This window comes from Patagioenas fasciata, chromosome 19 (genome assembly GCF_037038585.1).
Source record: "Patagioenas fasciata isolate bPatFas1 chromosome 19, bPatFas1.hap1, whole genome shotgun sequence".
NCBI classification, from domain to species: Eukaryota; Metazoa; Chordata; class Aves; order Columbiformes; family Columbidae; genus Patagioenas; species Patagioenas fasciata.
The window spans coordinates 3,054,491-3,074,051 of NC_092538.1; positions in this window are offsets into that span (position 1 = coordinate 3,054,491).

Sequence of the window (19,561 nt, forward strand, 5' to 3'; positions counted from 1 at the left end):
TAAAGCTCGACATGTCTCCAAGGTGTCTCAATGATAATAATAAATCTTATTGGAGATTGTGTGGATTGATTAGAGTTTATAAGCTGAAGAAGTGTGGACCGAGCCTAGGGGTTGGTGATCAGTGTCGCAAAGTCTACGTGGAGGCCGGTAACTAGTGGTGTGACACACAGGGCAGTCCTGGGTCTGATTTTGTCTGGCATGTTTGTTATAATGGTGTGGATGAGGGGGTGCTGTAAGCAGCAGTTTCACTCTGGGAAACTCCCCTTACAGTAGAGTGGTGGTGATTTTTGATTCATTTATTTGAGCGTCATCTTCAACTTCCAAACCCTGTGATTAAGTCAGGCCTCACAGTGAAAAATAATGATAGTTGTCCCTCAAAGAAAAAAATGAATGGGTAATTAAAACTAAGGGTCCATGTAGAACCGTGAAGATGTGGGAGCAGGACTGTTGTAGATCTGGGGATGAGCAAGGCTGAGAGGTTGGGTATTTGCCTCACTGCAGCACATCCGTGGTGTGCTACAGGGATTATGGTGTCTGAGGTGGCTTTGCTGACTTCAGTTTTAGAACAGGAAGCAGCAAGGATTTCACACTTGGCCACAGAATGGCACTTTCTGAAAAGCAATCGGGCTCAATCCCAGCGCAGCCTTTGGCACAGCCCCTGGGGAAAAATCTAATAAAGGGAACCTGCTGGAAAAACATCACAGAAAGACTGATGACTTTTTAGTTGTGCTGAAGTGAGAAGGATTAGTGCTGTCTTCCTATTTGTAGCCAACAAATCAGCATCTCCCCATGGGTGTGGATGCTCGGGCACTTCTAAGATGCTGCAGCCAACAGAAACAGCAAGAAATGAGTGAAAAGGCAGCGCTGGAGCCAGTCCTGCCCTCGGCTGTAGCTCAGCGCACGATGCGAAGCTGGGACCTGGGCATCTGAGATGCCTTGGAAGGAAATTAACATATGGGAAGATGTCATACATGGTATGTGAAATCACTTATGAAGGTAACTATAAGGAGCTTGTTTTACTATCTTTGCAATTAATTTCTGAATTAAATTGACCTTTCCGTGCACCCAGTCCGTGGGCGAGCAGAGGTGACAGAGGGACACTGGTGTGTGCAGGGCATGATGCGGCCACACACACGGAGATGAAACCAGAGAGCTGGCAAGAGAGTTTTGGTGGAGTTCTGCTGTAAACAGGTGCCACTTGTGTTGTACTTGTGTCATCCATAAAGTGTAGATAATATAACCCTGATTCAATAATCATAGAATCATTTCAAGATTGAGTCCAACCATGACCCACCCCTGGCACTGCCACATGTCCTGAGAACCTCATCTCTGCATCATTGAAACCCCTCCAGGACTGGTGACTCCAGCACTGCCCGTCAGCATGGGGACGGTCACGTCCTACTGCTGTCTGCTCCCAGAGAGGGCTGGTGGAGCAGGTGGCTCTGCAGGGCCAGCACCGGGCAGGGGGACGTGGCAGATGGGACCTCCCGCTGCCTTCCGGGCCATGGCCAGAGCCTGGGCATCCTCCTGCACGGCCTCACACAGGCAGGGGAGCTGCTCCCTGTTCCCACGGAGCTTTTCTTGTTCCCTCTGTGGTCCAATGCTTGCCACCCCACCGGCCACCTTCATGCTCCCACATCCCCACCTAAAAGCACCACCCGTGCTCAAAGCCTTGGAGACAGCCCCAAGGTCTGGAGAGAACTCATGGGCTGGGTACTGCTGGGACACGGAGAGACAGGCGAGGATGGTCAGAAATCCCAACAGGCAGGGGCAGGGACAGTCGCCGTGGGACGCGTCCCCGCTATGCTCTCCTACCGTCATCGCTGCTCCTACCGTCTCTCTCTGCAAAGGAAACCATCACGTTCCGAGGATCGCTCGACATGGGGCCACCGCCATTCTCCTCACTTGGGACGGGCCGCCAGGAGGAGCCTGGTGCGGGTCCCCAAAGACCCCAGCAGGGATGGACACCCCACGTACCTCATTGCTCTCATCGAGGATCTTGCACTCAGGGGGCAGGTGGGCTGCCCACTGCTCCAGGTACTGCAGCTTCTGGCCCAAGCACTGGAGCTTCTCCTCCACCCCCCAGGACAGGGTAGAATCATCCTGGAGACAGAACCACCTTGGTGGGCAAAATGAGCCACTTGGGGTGATGGTGGCTGCACCAAGTGTCACCGCGCTGTGTCACTGCACCACCCAGCGCTGGGGGGCTACCTGCCCACCCAGGCGCCTTTGTCCCTTCCTCTGCTCCCTGTGCAGCAGAGTGGCCCGTGAGAGCTCGGGCAGGATGTGCTCCCATGTCCCCCCAGGATGGGACCCTGCCCCACGGTCTCACAGCGAAGAGAGCCTGGAAAGAGGCTTTGCTGTCATCTGCTCTGGGTCGCCCATGGCGTGGCTGGGCTGGGACAAGCAGCAGCCGCCTCCTTCCCCAGGGGAGCTGGAGCTGGTCACATCGTTGTGCAGGTTTTGGCAGTCGTTCTCCTTGCTGGTGTTCTCCAGATGACCTGAATCCCAGAGCACGAAATCTTTCCCATTGATGTTTGTCCTAAACAGACACGGGTGTCAGAGCCGGCGAGCTCCGGAGTGAGAGCTGTGCTGTCCCCGCGCTGTCCTTTGTCCCTGCGTGAGCAGTGAAAGCCTGGCAGCTGTGTGGGGGTGTTATTTTTCTCTGCTAAAGTGGCTGAAGCATTTCAAAGGGTTCCCCAGGTGTGCTTGGCAGAGAGCTAAAGCCAGGCACCTTTCCCTGGTCTCTGCATCACCCAAGAGAATTCAGTTTTGCTTTTCCACCAAACCGAGTGCTGCCGTGGATGCGCTGGAGGGAATGTCAAGGTCTGATTACAAGCTCGCCCTCCCTTGGAGTTAACCCTCGCGGACTCTCAGCTAATGGCGTTTGGCACTCTGATGTTACACGTGTTTCATCTTTTGGCCGTTTGAAATACGTACATGTTTCTATAGATACTTTTTCAGGTACGTTTTGTGCATCTGCACATACAAGTGAGAAAAGTCGAGATGTTCAGCCCCACTGGATCGACTGTTTTGCTATGCTGAGAGTGCCACAACAGATTAAAACTGACAACAGTCCTGGATACACTGCTAGATCCATGCAATAATTTCTATAGCAGTGGGGTGTTTCGCATGTCACAGGTGTTCCACATTCTCCCACTGGACAGGCCATCACTGAACGAGCACATTCCACACTGAAACACATGTTATTAAAACAAAAAAGGGCAAATATGGTGCCTCAAGAACAATCAGACAATGCAATAAATGCTTTAAATGTTTTGAATCGTACTGTGCCTCCCTCCTCTATCGCAGCAGCGGAAAAACACTGCCGTGTTCCAGATTCACTGTCTCAGAGACCAAAGGTTTTATAACCGGATCCCCTGCACAACAGTCAGTGGCAAGGGCCTGTAGTTAATCGCCTGGGGAAGGGCTCTGCTTGTGTTCTTCTTCCAACAGGACCAAAGTGGCTTCCTGTGAAATATGTTAAACCTTTCTACGAGCTGGACAAACACGATGCAGGACCTAATGCCAGAGATCCAGCATCTGTCCCTGCGGCAGAGGGCAACAAAGAAATAGAAGAGATCAAAGGAAGAGGCACTGCCATATCAGAATGATACAGATTTACATGATGTGGACTGGCGACTAACTGTCGAAAGCACTTTCAATGCATTTATTTTCCTTATTAGTATGGCTAACCAGCTTTCTCCAATATTTGTTAATAACTGTAATTGTTGTAATTTGTATTATTTTGTTGTAGGTTGATTTGCAACAAGAAAATGACACATAAGGTATGACGATCCACAGTAGGCACTCAAACTCACCAACAGAATGCCCCCTTTTGACTTTGGAGGCAAGAGGTGACTGCACCACCACTCCAAAGTAGTTTGCCAGATGGCTGTGGTCGCAGGCTGGATTGTGAGGCAGTTACACATTCCCCTGAAATCTGGAGCTTTCAGTGAGGAGGTTGACGGCTCTTTAGCACCTTCTGTGCCCCACTGTGCCTGTCCCCACATACATACACCTAGAATGGTACCAAGGTGTTGTCAATAAACTTCACCTCTACCAACTGATGGGTCAGGAGGGGTGGGACCCTTGGTCAGTCGACAGGGTCCTTAACAAAGGAGATGCCCAGACTCGCTGAGAAGCTTCTGGACTATGTTGTAACGCCCACAGCCACATCTGGCCAAACAATGAAACGGGGTTCCCGCCGAAGACCCCCTTTGAGTGGTCTTCTCGGAGCTGCGGGTCTGTGAACTGGAGTCCTTTCCTTAGACAGGAACAGCGTCTAAGGAAACTTCCTGGGATTAATGACACCCCACTTCTTTATTGGAGTGAGCGACTGTTTCTTGTGAGTACCCTGAAGTAAAAGGCCTCCGGTTTTGTTTCTTGTGAGTGACTGCATGCACGTTGTGGATCCTCATTGTTCTTACAATATTGTATTTAAATAATCTCCTTAGCTGCTATCTGAACCTGTATTTTCTCTTATCAGAGTGCTAAATATGTGTAATACTGTTGAACTTGAATTCTAGTGTTTATGAGTGATATCAAGTAAAATAACAGTCTTTGCTAATGTGCAAGGCCTGATTTAGGATTTAGCCAGTACCCTGCAAATAATTACACAGTTTGTAAGAGCTAGGACTGTAAGACAAAATGGCTAACATTATCTCATAGCATAAAGTGATTAGACCCTAAAACTTCACTTTCAGCTCTCAGTCTACGTATATGGGTTTTTGAGGGATTTGGATATGCTTGTGTGATGTTTTTCTTGTAGTCCTTCGAATCATCTGGACAATGATACAGAATGCAAAGAAGAACAAAGCCAGGGTCCTTACTGCACTCATTGAGAACCTGATTTTAAAACAAAAAAGGGGAAAATGTTGGAAAGTCAAATATGGGAGAGCAAGACGTGCGGTTCCAGCCATCTGGATGATAAAGGAAGATCAATACTAACGTGACCATTTGGATGGTCAAAGACATAATACTAACATAATAACATATAAAGGGCCTTGGACAGATTACTTTGTGTACGTTTCTTGTAATTGTAAAAAGTTATAGCCCAGACTTGTGAGAATGGTATCTCGGGCCGGATAACCGCCCCCAAGTGCGTGGGATGTGCGAATGTCCTTGGAGTCCAGCTTTACCAGAGAGAAGTCTTCAACACGTTTTGTGGCTTCTCTGTTCCCCACAGTCCCAGTGCAAAGACCAGACCAAGACCCTGAAACAACTGGCACCAGGGGAGGCTTTAGATGGGATATAGGGAACAATTTCCTCCCCAAAGGGCCGTGGGGCATTGGAACAGGCTGCCCAGGGCAGTGCTGGAGTCACCATCCCTGGAGGGTTGGACAGACGGAGATGAGGTTCTCAGAGATATGGGGCAGTGCCAGGGGTGGGTTATGGTTGGGCTCCATGATCTGGAGGGTCTTTTCCAACCAAAATGATTAATGAGTTTTTACAGTTTATCTCAAAAGGTGGGAACCCCCAGTTCCAACTCTGCTCTTTACCAAATGCCTTTTAGAGGCTGAAGAGGAAGGAGACGCAACACCTCAGCATATGGAGGGTCTTCCCCAAAGCTTCCCAGTGTCCCTTCTGTCTCCTCTGCACATCAGGGCAGGGCACAAGGGACAAAGTACCACCAGCACGCTCTGAAAGGTCATCATTTCTACCAGCTGCAACCTGATCTGGGTGAAGATGTCCCTGCTCATGGCAGAGGTTGGACTGGAGGAGCTTTGAAGGTCCCTTCCAACCCAAACTGTTCTGTGAGTCTGATTCTGGGATTCCATGATTTTCTTCTCTATGACCTTCAGGCTGTCAGAATACCTGGAACTGGACATTCCCAGCTGTTGACCAACAGACTCTGGCTCTTGGATTCGGTGATGTCACTGCTGAGAGGTGGGTTTCTTGGTTACCTGAGGCTTTGGCAGATGTTTGTGGACACACAGTGGCCCACTGGTGCACTCAGAGCCGTCTGGGGGACAGAGGTCCCAGGAAGTTGCTGGCTCCACAGCATCAAGTGGGGAAAAGCCAGGCTGCCCCCGGCTTTCCTCTGGCCAGGAACGCCGTCCCCACCCCAGCCCATCCCCAGCTCTGCGAGGAGAACAGCTGGGTGAGGGCCAGGGCGATGGGGCTGCCTCCAAACCCAGGTGAGTGCTCCTCAAGGTTTGACCCTCATGCGTCCCGGGTGACAGAAGTGACCTAGGACCCCCCATTGCAGCTTGACCACAGGTTTGGGAGGAACGAAAAAGATCTGCTTTATTAAACCTGTTGGAGAAAGGGTACAAGGGGTGGTGGGAGAATACAGGGTCAAGTGGATGGTCTGGGCCATCCAAAACACAGGGGTAGTGGGGGCATCCAAAGAACAAGGGGTGGGCGGGGGCATCCAAAGCTCTCGTGGAGCGGTTGCTACTTTTCGATGGCTTTTTTGTGTCTTTGGATCAGCAGCTGCCCCTCCCTCTTGATGTCTTCCCGAGTGGGGACGTGCTCGCCATCTTCGTCCTCCTTCTCTTCAGAGGATTCAGAGGATTCTGGAGGAGCGAACAGAGAGAAATGGGCTGGGGAGGGTCTGCAGGGCCACCTCCACTGTGCCGGTGTCACCAGGGAGAGCCAGCACGTTTTGGAGGGCTGGTGGCATCCCAGTGAGCTTTCCTGCCAAGCCCTGGCTCTTCCTGCCCAGCATCCCAGGCTGACCTGCAGGGCCTGGCAGTGCCGCTGCTGTGGCCCATCCCCAGCTGCTGGGGCTTCCCAGAAAGGTCTGGAGCCACGCGGTGCTGGGCGCCGCTCCAGCTTCATTCAAAAGAGGTGGCAAGCTCCAAAAACTCAGTGGCTCCTCCAAGAGCATCCAAGAGGAAGAGGCCACAGACAGACCCCAGCACTGGTTATTCTTCGAAACCAGGTGATTTTGAAGACAAGGCTCTCCCTCCCTCCCCCATAGCATCTTTTCTTGTTCCTTCTGTGGTCCAACGCTCGCCACCCCACCGGCCACCTTCATGCTCCCACATCCCCACCTAAAAGCACCACCCATGCTCAAAGCCTTGGAGACAGCCCCAAGGTCTGGAGAGAACTCATGGGCTGGGCTCTGCTGGGACAGGGAGAGACAGGCGAGGATGGTCAGAAATCCCAACAGGCAGGGGCAGGGACAGTCGCCGTGGGACGCGTCCCCGCTGTGTTCTCCTACCATCAGCGCTGCTGTCTCTCTCCTCGAAGGAAACCATCACGTTCCGAGGATCGCTTGACATTTTCTTCTCTAGAAAATCCCTGGCCTTCACAAAAATCTGTGAAACACACCCTGGGTTAGTTGTTGAAGGGGAGGTGGGTGTTACAACCCAAGGGATGCCCTTGATGATCCCCTGGCAACAACGCCCTGCAGTGCCCAGTGCCACCTGGAGCTGAGCTGCTCCACGGGGCCACCGCCATTCTCCTCACTTGGGACGGGCCATCAGGAGGAGCCTCCTGGTGCGGGTCCCCGAAGACCCCAGCAGGGATGGACACCCCACGTACCTTGCTGCTCTCGTCCAGGATCTTGTACTCAGGGGGCAGGTGGGCCACCCGCTGCTCCAGGTACTGCCACTTCTGGACCAGGCACTGGAGCTTCTCCTCCAGCCCCCGGGACAGGAGAGAATCATCCTGGAGACAGAGAGAACAACCTTGGTGGGCAAAATGAGCCACCTGGGGTGACGGTGGCTGCGCCAAGTGTCACCGCGCTGTGTCACTGCACCACCCAGCGCTGGGGGGTTACCTGGCCGGGCACGGTGATGTCACGCACACGGAAGAGGAGGTGGTCGATTCTGTTCTCAATCTGAAAGAGGAGCTCCTCGTTCTTCAGCATCTGGGCTCGCGACCGGTCCCGCCGGGCCTCTTGCTCCTGCAGTTTCGCCCTCAGCTCCTTCTCCAGCATCCTGCAGCCAACCACAGCCACATGCATACAACTGCACAGGGGTGCAGAGACACCACAAATCATTGCAAAAGCTGCTCAGGTTGCAACCCACCCCCCCCTGCCATGAGCGGGGACATCTTCACCAGCTCAGGTTGCTCAGAGCCCCGTCCAGCCTGGCCTGGGATGTCTCCAGGGATGGTTCATCCACCACCTCTCTGGCCAACATGGGACAGGCTCTCGCCACCCTAATCCTAACAAGTGATAGGACAAACAGAAATGGCCTCAAGTTGCGCCAAGGGATGTTGAGCTTGGATCTGGGGCACAGTTTCTTCCCCAAAGGGCTGTGGGGCATTGGAACAGGCTGCCCAGGGCAGTGCTGGAGTCACCATCCCTGGAGGGTTGGACAGAAGGACATGAGGTTCTCAGGGACATGGGGCAGTGCCAGGGGTGGGTTGATGGTTGGACTCAGTGATCTTGAGAGTCTTTTTCAACCAAAGCGAGTCTGTGATTCTATGACACGGCTGTCCCGAGGCCAGCAGCACCTGGTTTTGTTGGGGGCCGGTTGAAACAGGAGCAAAGCCTTCTTCAGCTCCAGATCCCTCAGTTTTTTCTTCAGCTCCTCCTGCAGCTCTTCCTGCTCCTTGATGTACTTCTCCAGGTCCTCCAAGGTTGAGTCCTGTGTCAGGAGCTTGCTGGGGACGTTCTAACCAAGGGACAGCACGAGAACTCAGCCCACAGTGCTCATGCAGGGTGCAGGAGCTGGCCCGTGGCCTCAGGGAGGTTTCTGCACCAGGGACCACTGCAGGCTCAAGGCGTGGAGAAACACAGCTCCATCCTTGCCCACACATAGGGGCTCTGGGCTCTCCAGGCCCACATGAGAGCTGAGAACCCCTCAAGAAAACAAAGCGAGCTGAGAGGTCTCGGCTCCCTGTGGCTACGAGCAGCCTCAGGTTTTTGGGGAGATGGCTTGTTCCGTTACCCAGAGGCGGGAGCACTGTACTGCAGCCTTGGCCGCCTCCATCGTCTCGCTTATCCTGGCCTCGCGGTCTCTCTGGGACTCGGCGGCCTCCAGTTCGGTGGCTGAGGCGGGAGAAAAGCGGCAGAGAGGGATGCCCGGAGCTGCCCCCGCGTCCCACCCCACTGCACCCCGCCAAGCACTCACCCACCACTGGGTCCTGCTGGGTCGAGACGTCCGTGCTGGGCTCGGACTTGGCTGCCTGTAAGGACGTTCATGGTCACCCCGCGAGCTGCTGGCACCCTGGGGAGCTGGCCCTGCCACCCCCACCCATGGGGCTCGGTGCTGCTGCTTTCCCCTCAGCTCACCGCTGGCACTTTCTTTTCGCTCAGTTCCCTCAGCCACAGCCTCTCCATGGGAACCTTCTGGGTGTCCAGGGAGCGCTCCGCAAGGAACTCGGCTTCCCTCTTGGCCAGCTCCTTCTGGAGGGTATCAGAGAAGAGAGAAGTGGCTGCAGAAGCTGGGACCACAGAATCATGGAATCATTTGGCTTGGAAAAGCCCCTCAAGATCATCGAGTCCGACCGTCAACCCACCCCTGGCACTGCCCCATGTCCCTAAGAACCTCATGTCCGTCTGTCCAGCCCTCCAGGGATGGTGACTCCAGCACTGCCCTGGGCAGCCTGTTCCAATGCCCCACAGCCCTTTGGGGAAGAAATTGTTCCCCACATCCAACCTCACCCTCCCCTGGCGCAACTTGAGGCCGTTTCCTCTGCTCCTGGCGCTTGTTCCTGGGGAGCAGAGCCCGACCCCCCTGGCTCCAAGCTCCTTTCAGGCAGTTCAGAGATCAGAAGGTCTCCCCTCAGCTCCTGTTCTCCAGCTGAACCCCCCAGGTCCCTCAGCCGCTCCCATCACACTTGTGCTCTAGCCCCTCACCAGCTCTGTTCCCTTCTCTCAACTCGCTCCAGCACCTCAAGGGCTTTCTTGTTCTGAGGATGGACCTCTGTGAGCCAGCTGAGCTTCTGAGATGGCCAGTGTCATAAATGACCCCCCGTGTAAATGGGCTGGGTAGGAAAGCGAGCAGGATGGAGGGCAGGGAGGGCTGGAGGGTGGAGAGTGCTACTTTCACCATGGCTGTTGCTTTGGGCACGTTGTCCCCAGCCCTAGGGCATCCTGGCCCAAGAATGAGACGTGAGAGGAGCTCCAGAGGATCTAGGTGCCGTGGGCCAGCCCAGCTTAGTCTCTTTTGTTCTTCATTGCAGGAAGATCCACCAGCCTGGGTGCATGGTGCTGTCTGTGGGCTCTGGAGGGTGGCAGTGGGCCCCAGGGTGCCTTGGCTGATCTCACCTGGGCTCTCTCAGCAGCTTTGCAGGCCTCCTCGGCCCTGGCCTCCATGTCCTTCAGCTCCATGTCGTCCAGCTCGGACTCCCTGCACATGCGCTCCACGTCTCTAGTCAGCTGGCTCACCTCCTGGGACACAGGGAACCACAGCGTGTCACCCCACTGAGCCCTGGGGGTCCCCACACTGTGACAATGGATGGAATCACAGAATCCTAGAATAGCTGGGGTTGAAGGGACCTTCCCAGCTCCCCCAGTGCCACCCCTGCCATCAGCGGGGACGTCTTCACCAGCTCAGGTTGCTCAGAGCCCACTCCAGCCTGGCCTGGGATGTCTCCAGGGATGGTTCCTCCACCACCTCTCTGGGCAACCCGGGCCAGGCTCTCACCACTTCATGGAGGGGAGCAGAAGGACCTCGCTGAGCCAGGAGGACGTCCCTCCAGCACAGTCCCTGGGGCACCTCGCTGCCTTTGCAGGGGGAGCGGGTGGGACGATGGCCCGCTGAGGAGGGGCTCACCTTCTGCAGGGCATCATACACCCGCTCGTACACGGTGCCCACTTTCTCTGCAGCGCGGAGTTTGGCGCGCATCTTGTCAAGGTCCTTCTCCAGCTGGCGAATCATCTGGGGCAGAGATGGGGGGGGACACATGGGCTGACACCACCTGCTGAACCCAGCACCTACCCAGGGGCTGCAGGGCTTGGGTTCAAGCCTCCCATGGGTGCAGCCACCCCAGGAAGAGGGGTCCTGGGTACCCGCTTTTGCTTCTTGGTCTCATCCGACTCCTCCTCCTGCAGCCGCAGCAGCTGCTGCTGCAGCTTGTCCCGGGTCTGGCAGCGCTGCCTCAGCTGGTAGTCCAGCATGTTGAGCGTGTTGGCCTGTTTGTAGATTGTGGCCCGGAGCTTCTCCCGGGCCTCCTGGATGGGCAAGCCAGAGGTCACCAAGCTGGAGCACCCGCGGGAGAAGGGGGTCCTGCCTGGGAAACTCCCCCCACCGTAGAGCCGGGGACGCTGGGACGTTGCTCCAGGACATTGTCACTCCCTTGGAAGGATGGGGACTGGGAGAGCTTTGCTCTGGGGGGTGGGCGGGGTAAGGCAGAGGTGACATCAACACCTCAGGGCTGGGGGACTCTGCGGTCAGACAGCCCAGGAGAGGCAGGCTGGAAGGGCCAGGAGCTCTGCTGGGGCAAGGGATCTGCTCCGGGAGCTAAAGGAGGACCTTGCACGGATGCGTCCTGCGGTGGAAAGGGACCCGTGGGACACAGGTGTACACCCCGTGTCTCACCACACCAGCCCTGTGGGCTTGTCCTTGTGCCGGCACCGGGTCCCTCCACGGCGCACCCTGTTCCCAGCGTCCCTTGAGCCCCAGCCCCCGCACCAGCCCGTGCCCACCAGAGCCCGTTACCTCCACCGTCAGCCCGGCCAGATCGGGGGGCAAGTTGTGCGCCCTGAGGACCTCGGGGGCCAGGACGGGCTTGTGCTGCGGGCAAAGAGAACGTCCCCGTCAGCATGGGGACGGTCACGTCCTACTGCTGTCTGCTCCCGGAGAGGGCTGGCGGAGCAGGTGGCTCTGCAGGGCCAGCACCGGGCAGGGGGACGTGGCAGATGGGACCTCCCGCTACCTTCCGGGCCGTGGCCAGAGCCTGGGCATCCTCCTGCACGGCCTCACACAGGCGGGGGAGCCGCTCCCTGTTCCCACGGAGCTTTTTCTCGCAGGACTGCGTGAAAAACTCACTCCCTTGCTCTGGGGGACACGAAGGCGCCGTTGGTGCGGGACAACGGGGGGAGCGAGAGCCCCAGCCCGTCCCCGCCAAGCCCAAGGGGCAGCACCTTGCACGGCGGTGGCGGCGCGCAGCTCCTGGGCGCGCCGGCTCAGCCGTGTCTTCTGGCCCCGCACGGTGGCAGTCGCGTCCCGGTCCCCCGGCCCCGCCGCAGCCATGGCCGCTCCACCGCCTGCCGGAGCCGCCGCCGGCACCGCCTGTGGAACCGGGTGTCCGTTGCCTGCGGAACCGTTGCCGCGGCAGCTCCAACGGCCACGCGGCAGCTCCAACGGCCACACGGCCGCTCACAGCCAAAACACGCGCACACGGACACACAACACAGCAGCGCTCGCCCGGGAGCTGCCAGCTCGCTCCAAGTGCCAGGAGGAGTCTGTCACTCCCTGCACATCCTCCTTCCCAAATTCCACCTCATTGGTCAGGACACGCTTGCGCAGGGAGTTCTTCAAACCCGCACACGGAAACCAGCCGCCAATACTGATCTTTATTTGGATGCTTACCATACATTCCTGCTGAAGGACAACTATGACAACAACTGCAAGCATGTGCATTGATGTGTTAATAGATCAAATGAAGCTCCCCCTACCAGAGAAAACACTTAACATTTAATTTGCAGAAAAAACAGACTTGATAAGGAAATTGCCTTCCTAGCATCAAGCGCGTAAATTGGCTTAGATGAAGTTTCTGTAACAGAAGCTCTTTGACCTGCAGCCGTCCTCTTGTGCCCCGCGTGTTGGGATGTAGAAAACAAATGGCGGGATTAGGAAATCGAGTATTACTGACACAACATCATCGGAGGCTCTTCCTCAGCGTCTCACTCGCACATTCATGAATTGAATGTTAGCGCTAATTGCCAGGGACAAGCTAAATATCAACGTTACCATCCTCAGCGCTTCACAAAGCACGCATGAAGAGATGGGCGTCTGAAAAGCACGGATTGTACACGCGAGGAATCTTACCGATCTGTCCACCGAGAGATTTCCACACTGAGGCTGTGGCCACACAGCAAATAGAATCATTATGCCACTGAACTTTCCTAGGCAGCATTTAAACACCGCGGAAGATTAGCCTGGGGGCAGGAGAAAGTGTTCAAGAATCTCCATTGCAGTGGCCCTCAGCAAAACTCAGAGTCTATAGTGGCAAATACTTTGAAAATATTCCTAAAGAAACTTAACCCAGCCTTGCACGAGCTCCCGTAAATCGGCCGCCGCAGAAATCAGCTTCCAAGAGCATCCAGTCCCGCAGACTCTCCGCACCCCACACGTCAAAGCTCCTCCCGTTGACATCAGCTCTCCCTGCTTCGATTCTACAGAATTCACACCGCGTTAATGGCACAAAGGCAAAGGTCGTGTCAGGAGCACAAACCAGAGCTCTGTTTAATCGTCACGGAGCGGGCAGAGCAAACGGCGACCACAGCAAGGGAGCACCCTTCCCGCAGCATCCCAGCAGCTGCCAGCCGTGGTGGGGGATGTAAATCAACAGGCCTATCAGCAGTGAGACTCGGGCCCGTGGACAGCTCGTGAACACGGACAACATCCAATCGGCCCGTGCACGCCTGGAGCGTGGACGCGTGATCAGGAAATAACTGCGTATATAAAGAGGCTTGTTTCTCTAATAAATGGCTTCGCTTGAATCCATATTGAATTGTGTGGAGTCCATGAGTTTTCGCCCCCGCAAGTGGTGACCCCGACGTGACCCATAAGGAGAATTTACGGCAGGGGGACGATCGCTGCGGGGAGCGAGCCCCAGCTGGAACGGCTCGGCTGGACCGTGACCGGGACGCGGTCTGCGGGCTGCGTGACTCCTGATTGATCGCTACAGAAGCGACAGAGGAGGGATAAAGCATCCGATATCGTTGCAACGGACACCCAAAGAGGTGGGCAGCTGGGGGCGGGAGGAGACGGGGCAGAATATTTTTAAAGAAGAAGAAATACTGCGGCTCCTCTCGCATATTCTCTCTAAGAGAGGGGTGAAGCATGAGGAGAGTAACCTCAAAAGACTATTAATTTGGTGCAGAGGCAATGGGTTTCCTGCTGATCTCTTAGGAGCTTTTCAAAGAGAGACTTGAGAAAAAGTGGGAACGGTGTTGTGGAAGGCAATTAGTCGCAGTGAAAAACATATTCTCGGCCTTTTAACCGCCTGGAAACTGATAATTACTACAGCGAAGCAATTAAAACCTGAAAAGACTGTTATGAGCATTAGTGACTCAAACTTGAACTTTGGGACGACACAGGGCAGAAATTATGCGATAAAGTCAGCAATGGAGGTAAAGAAGTTAAATCATTAGCAACTACATGGAAGCTTATAATTAGCACCTTAAAAGATCTTAAGGCTGAACGGTCTGCTGCTGCCGGAATTTTTGCAGCGTTGCAGCCTGATAAGTATCCTGAAAGTCGCTGTGAAGTTCACCCGGTTCGTGTCTTTGATTCCCTCCCTACTCCATCCCCTGCTGTGCTTTCGGCACCCCCGATAGCTCAGCAGTCCGGGGCGGGGGGAGGAAAAATGCCGAGCGGGTGGGTTCCTGTACCATTGCCCAACCCTGGTGAGAACAGCAAGTCCAGAGGATTGGAGTCGGACAACTTGCCCAAAGAACCTGAGAAAGCTGAGAATGCTAAAGTCGCAAACAATTTTGCCAATTTGTATCTTTTTTTTATCGCCTTTTAACCCTCCAACTTCCACGAGAGAGCAGAAGGAGTCGCTGGAATCCAGCAGTCGGCAATGCGGTCACGCTGATCGTGACGGGAAAGGGGGTGCGCCTGGGGACTCGCGTTATACGAATAGCTATGATGCTAGAAAGTATTGGCGAGAACGTGCACTGTTCCGAACCCCCCTGTTCCTAACGATTCTGCAGCACCGCCCGAGTCCGCGTTATCTGATGACTCGGATGAGGACGGGGGTTTGCAGCATTTTCTTCAAAAGTTAACAGGAAAAAGAGTTCGTGTATGTGTTGCCTCGAGATCAGATAAAAACCATGAAAGACTCAAGCAAAATTAGACCTATGCAGTGTAACAGCTGTGGATCATTTAGGACGGAACGATGGGGACTCGTTGAAAGGAGTGGGTATCCCCCAACTCCTGGGACAGACACTAATTGGCACACCACAATTACAGGAGCGATTAGTTCTGAAATCCTGAGACAGTCAACGGACTTCGCATATCAAGCTATAGTAGAGGTGTCTGAAACCAGCAAAGCAGCCAAATCGTTTATAACTATTATCAGGGTCCCAATGAGAATTACATGCAATTTATCGACCATCTTCAAGAGGCCATCAATAAGTAGGTTGAAAACTTAGAAGTTAAGGAAGCGCTGGTGTTGAAATTAGCAGCAGAGAATGCTAATGTTTGCTATCGACGTGTTATCTGCGGGTTTTACAGTACATATTGCATGCTTCTGTGCATTGCCTCGCTGAAAATCAAGCAGCTTGTCAGGAACGCGAGTTCATTGTTTTACTGGTTGTTGTCAGAATTGTTTCTTTGTGCTATAAGTGCACCGTAAGACTTTCTCCCCACTTATCCCACTCGCGCTGCCAGCAGCCCTGTGCTTCCCCCCTCCCTCTTCTCATGGTCTTTACTTACGAGATGGGGTCGGGAACGGCTGTTTTCATTCGTGTTCCTAAGAAATCGGTATTGGGAGGTGTTTTAAAACATAGGAAAGCACTTGGAAATATGAGGAAGGAAGATCTTGTGAAATATTATAATTAATGGTGGCTCCTGTATAAGTCAAATGATTGGGAAAAGTGGCCGAAGAATAGAATCTTGAAGTATAACACTTTGTTACAATTAATGTTGCTTTTAAGGCGAGAGGAACAGGACAAAAGAAATCTCTACAAGAGATCATTAAATCATTTCGGACAGTTTTACAGGCGGAACGGTTTGAACTTCAACAAGCTGAGAGAGTTAACTGATAACACACAGGTCACAGTAAACTTGCTGAACTCTGCAAGATGCTTTCCTTATTAACCTGTTTCCTTTGTAGGTATCTGTTTAAGCATATTACCGTTTAATAGGTCTTTGTCTGTTATATGGTACAGTAAGTTCACAGACTGTTAAATCATGAGAATCCGTTGACTCAAAATGTGCGTTTTGTGATAATACAGAAGATGGTGAGTAAGATCACGGAGCGGGCAGAGCAAACGGCGACCACAGCAAGGGACCACCCTTCCCGCAGACCCCAGCAGCTGCCAGCCATGGTGGGGGGTGCTGGAGGGGTGTCAGAGGTTCCCTCCCCAACCCACAGCACTCGCGGATCCCAATTTGCTTGGGATGCTCAACCCCACTATGGTTTGCAAGGGGGCTGGGGGGTGCGAGCCCCCGCCACGCTCCCTGCTCTGCTCCCCTCCAGCTGCGGCGGATGCAGGAGATGCTGCAGAAGATCCAGAAGCAGATGAAGGACTGGCACTAGCCCCCTCCTCCTCCTCCTTCTCCTCCTTGCCACCCCCCAGATCAGAAATGTTTACATCGCGCTCCATCCTGCCCCGGTACCAACGCCGCACCCGCCACCCTACGCTGCTGCGGTATCGCCTTCGCCAAGCGGCCAGCGCCCAGCCCGCGGGGACAGCGAGGGGACAGGCCACCCAGGGGGACAGGCCCCTTGTCTCGGCCAGATGCTGCCCCAGCCACCCCCTGGCGGGCTGGGGACAGCTCTGATCCCCAAGCTTTGGCTTTCTCTGTGCCCCTTGCCGCTCGGGGCAGGGCCACTGGCCAATCTGCTCGCCAATCGTGTCCCTTGTCCCCGTGTCACCTCGAGCTGCCTGCTTTCCACTGTTACGCTCAGCTTGGCCCTGGCTTAAGTGGAGGAGCGATCCCAGCCCCTCCATCTGCCCTGCTGCTGGGGACACAGTTTTGTGTCCCTGTGTCCCCCCAGGATGTCCCCATCCGTGTTGCTGCCCTGCAGAACACTGTGCCGTGTCCCCCGCAGGGGTGTCCCTGGCTATGGGGAGAGATGATGGGACAGCAAAGCTGCAGGGTGGAGGCAGAACTGGGAGCAATGGGATCACTGGGAGCTCCCTAGCGCGGGGACGTGTCCCCTCCCTATCAGAGCCACCTGAGCCGTGGTCCCCGGGGAGGTCACCCCTGAGCGAAGGGGTTTGCACACCAAGGGCTCTGCTGACGGGGGCTGTACTGGGGGTGGGTGCTGCAGGGTGCTGGAGCAGCGTCCGCGTGCGTCACCCATGTCCCCGTGCCAGCCAGAGGGTCCCTTGGCCCCCGCGGGCAGGGACCCCCCTGACACGGCAGGGCCCTGCAGGGTGTATTAGCGCTTTCCTTTTTTTAACGTTGCTATTTTCTTACAGAAGTACCTCCCTTTGCATGACGGTCAGAGAGGCATTTATTCAGGGAGAAGCAGAGTATAGGTTTATACATTCTTACAGAGCTAGTGGAAATGTTTTTAATCCCTCCACAACCATTCTCAATAAACACGGCTGACCCGGCTTGACTGCAACCCCGAGTGGCTTCCGTGCGGGCAGGGGCTGACAGTGACCGCTCAGCGGCTTCTGGCTCCTATTTCCTGGAAAAAGGCTTAAAATGGATGTTGGGGGGGGTTCTGCTGCACCCACAGGGGCACCCAGCTGGGAGGGGGGTGGGAGAGCCCTGTGGGACCCCACCTGGGGGCTGAGGCAGCAGCCAAGGGTGAGGGTCCCCCCATGCACTGCCCTGAGGTCCCGCTGGTGTGAGGACCGAGATGGGACCTGGGGGAGCAGAGCAGGGATCCTGGGCTGGGGGTGTGATTGCTCTTCATGAGTTGCCCCCCAACATCCTTGTGCCTCCCCCATGATGTGGTGAGCCCTGCTGGGATACACCGTGGGCGCTTGCTATGGCTGGTCCCCCACCATGAGCACCAATGCCCAGTTACCGCAGGTTGGCTTCACCAGGAGCTGGTGGGGTGGCCTGGGATCCATGGACTGTGTTTCTACCTGCCCTCCAGTGGGCGTCATCCATCTGCACCCTGCTATTTCTCCCTGCACCCCACTATCCTGTCCTGTACCCCACTATGCTGCCCCTTCACCCTGCAAGCCCCCTCCCAGCCCACCTGCACCCCAATGTCCTCCACATGGTGCTGGTGGATGGATCCAGCTCAGCATGGGGTGGGGTGCCTGACTACTCTTCCAGGCCCCCCCCAAATCCTGCTGTGAACCAGCAGGTCCCAGTACAGCCCAGCACCGTTGTGCCTGCCCAGGGGTGGCAGCCAGTGGGGGGGGTGCCCAGGAGTGGGTGCTGGCAGTTTGGGGGAGCACCCGCCTGGGCCCAGCGCAGGGCAGCGTGTTGGGGCGATCCTGGGTCTCCACACCGTGACACCCAGCAGCAGCCACTACGTGTGTGTTACAGGGCTGTGCTTGTCCCCCTGTCCCCTGCACGGCTGGGGACACACACACATCCCCAGGCACCTCAGAGCCCCCAACACCCCCTCCCACGGGCATCCCCACCCTGATGCCTTCATTACCCTGAACATCCTCACCTGCACCCCTCTGCTCCTGGACACCAATTTAAGCCCAGCAGCCCCAGTGCTGGGATGTGTCCTGCTCAGCCCTGTTCTCTGTGCCCACTGTGGGGGTTTCTTGGTTTGCCTGCCCCCACTCAGGTGTTTTATTTCCCCCTGATGGGTACTGGATGTGTTGTGGGATCTGCTGCTGCCATGGTTCCCCCTTTGCTGCCTGGGGTGGGGGTGCTGGGGCCACCCGCAGCCCCAGCTTGTTTGCTGTGCTGAGCACCCCACAGGTAGGAAGCCATGTGCAGCTAGGAAGGTAACTCTGGGTTTTCTGAACAGAGCTGGCAGGGTGGGATGTGCTCCTGGTCCCCCTGGCAGGGCTCAGGTTTGGTGTGGAGAGTGACATCTCAGCGCTGGGGCTGGGGGTCTCTGTGAAAGCCAGGAGGCCATGGGCGGTTGTATGAGGGTCTCAGTGCTGGTTTTAGTAGGAGCTGCCCTATCAGGGTGCTTGCACCTTCTTGTGAACATGGAGAAGGGGACAGAATGCAATCTGGCCCAGGGAGAGGTGGCTGCTCCCTCCAGAACCCTCCTGGAGGTCTGGGGTCTGAGAGCTTCTCTCACCTGGGACAGCAGTGTCTCGGTGCTGGGTGCTGTAATCCCAAATGGACTGTTTTGCTAGAAAATATGATTTATGAGATACCATTAGATATGCAGGAAGGTAGGTAAGAGAAGCATTTTTGTGCGTAGGGAGTAAAACGCATTTCTGGAGGGGTTTGTGATCTGGGCAGAGCTCCAAACTTTGATCTAGTTGAGCAAGCACCCAGAGAGACCCCGTAGCAGTGCTTGGTACTGGTGAAAAGGGGTGGATTTGTTCTAAGTAGCTCTTTGGGGCAGGAAAACAACCCAGCGCTGGAGAAATAGCTGAGGCTGGAGCATTGCATTTCTCTGCTTGCTCAGCCCGAGGGCTGTGTTAAAATCCTGCACGGCGAATGTGACCATGGGGATGTGCATGGGATGGTGCCTCGAGTGCTTTGCACAGCGCTGAGATCTCCGCAGGGCAGAGACTGTTGTGCTCCCATCCAGCACCATCGTTTCCACTCCTGCCTAACAGGCACAGCGATAACTCCGAACTTGCTGTGAACAGAGCATGACCCAGGTACGTGCCACTGCTGTCCTGATGCATCTGGGCCTGTCCTTGCAA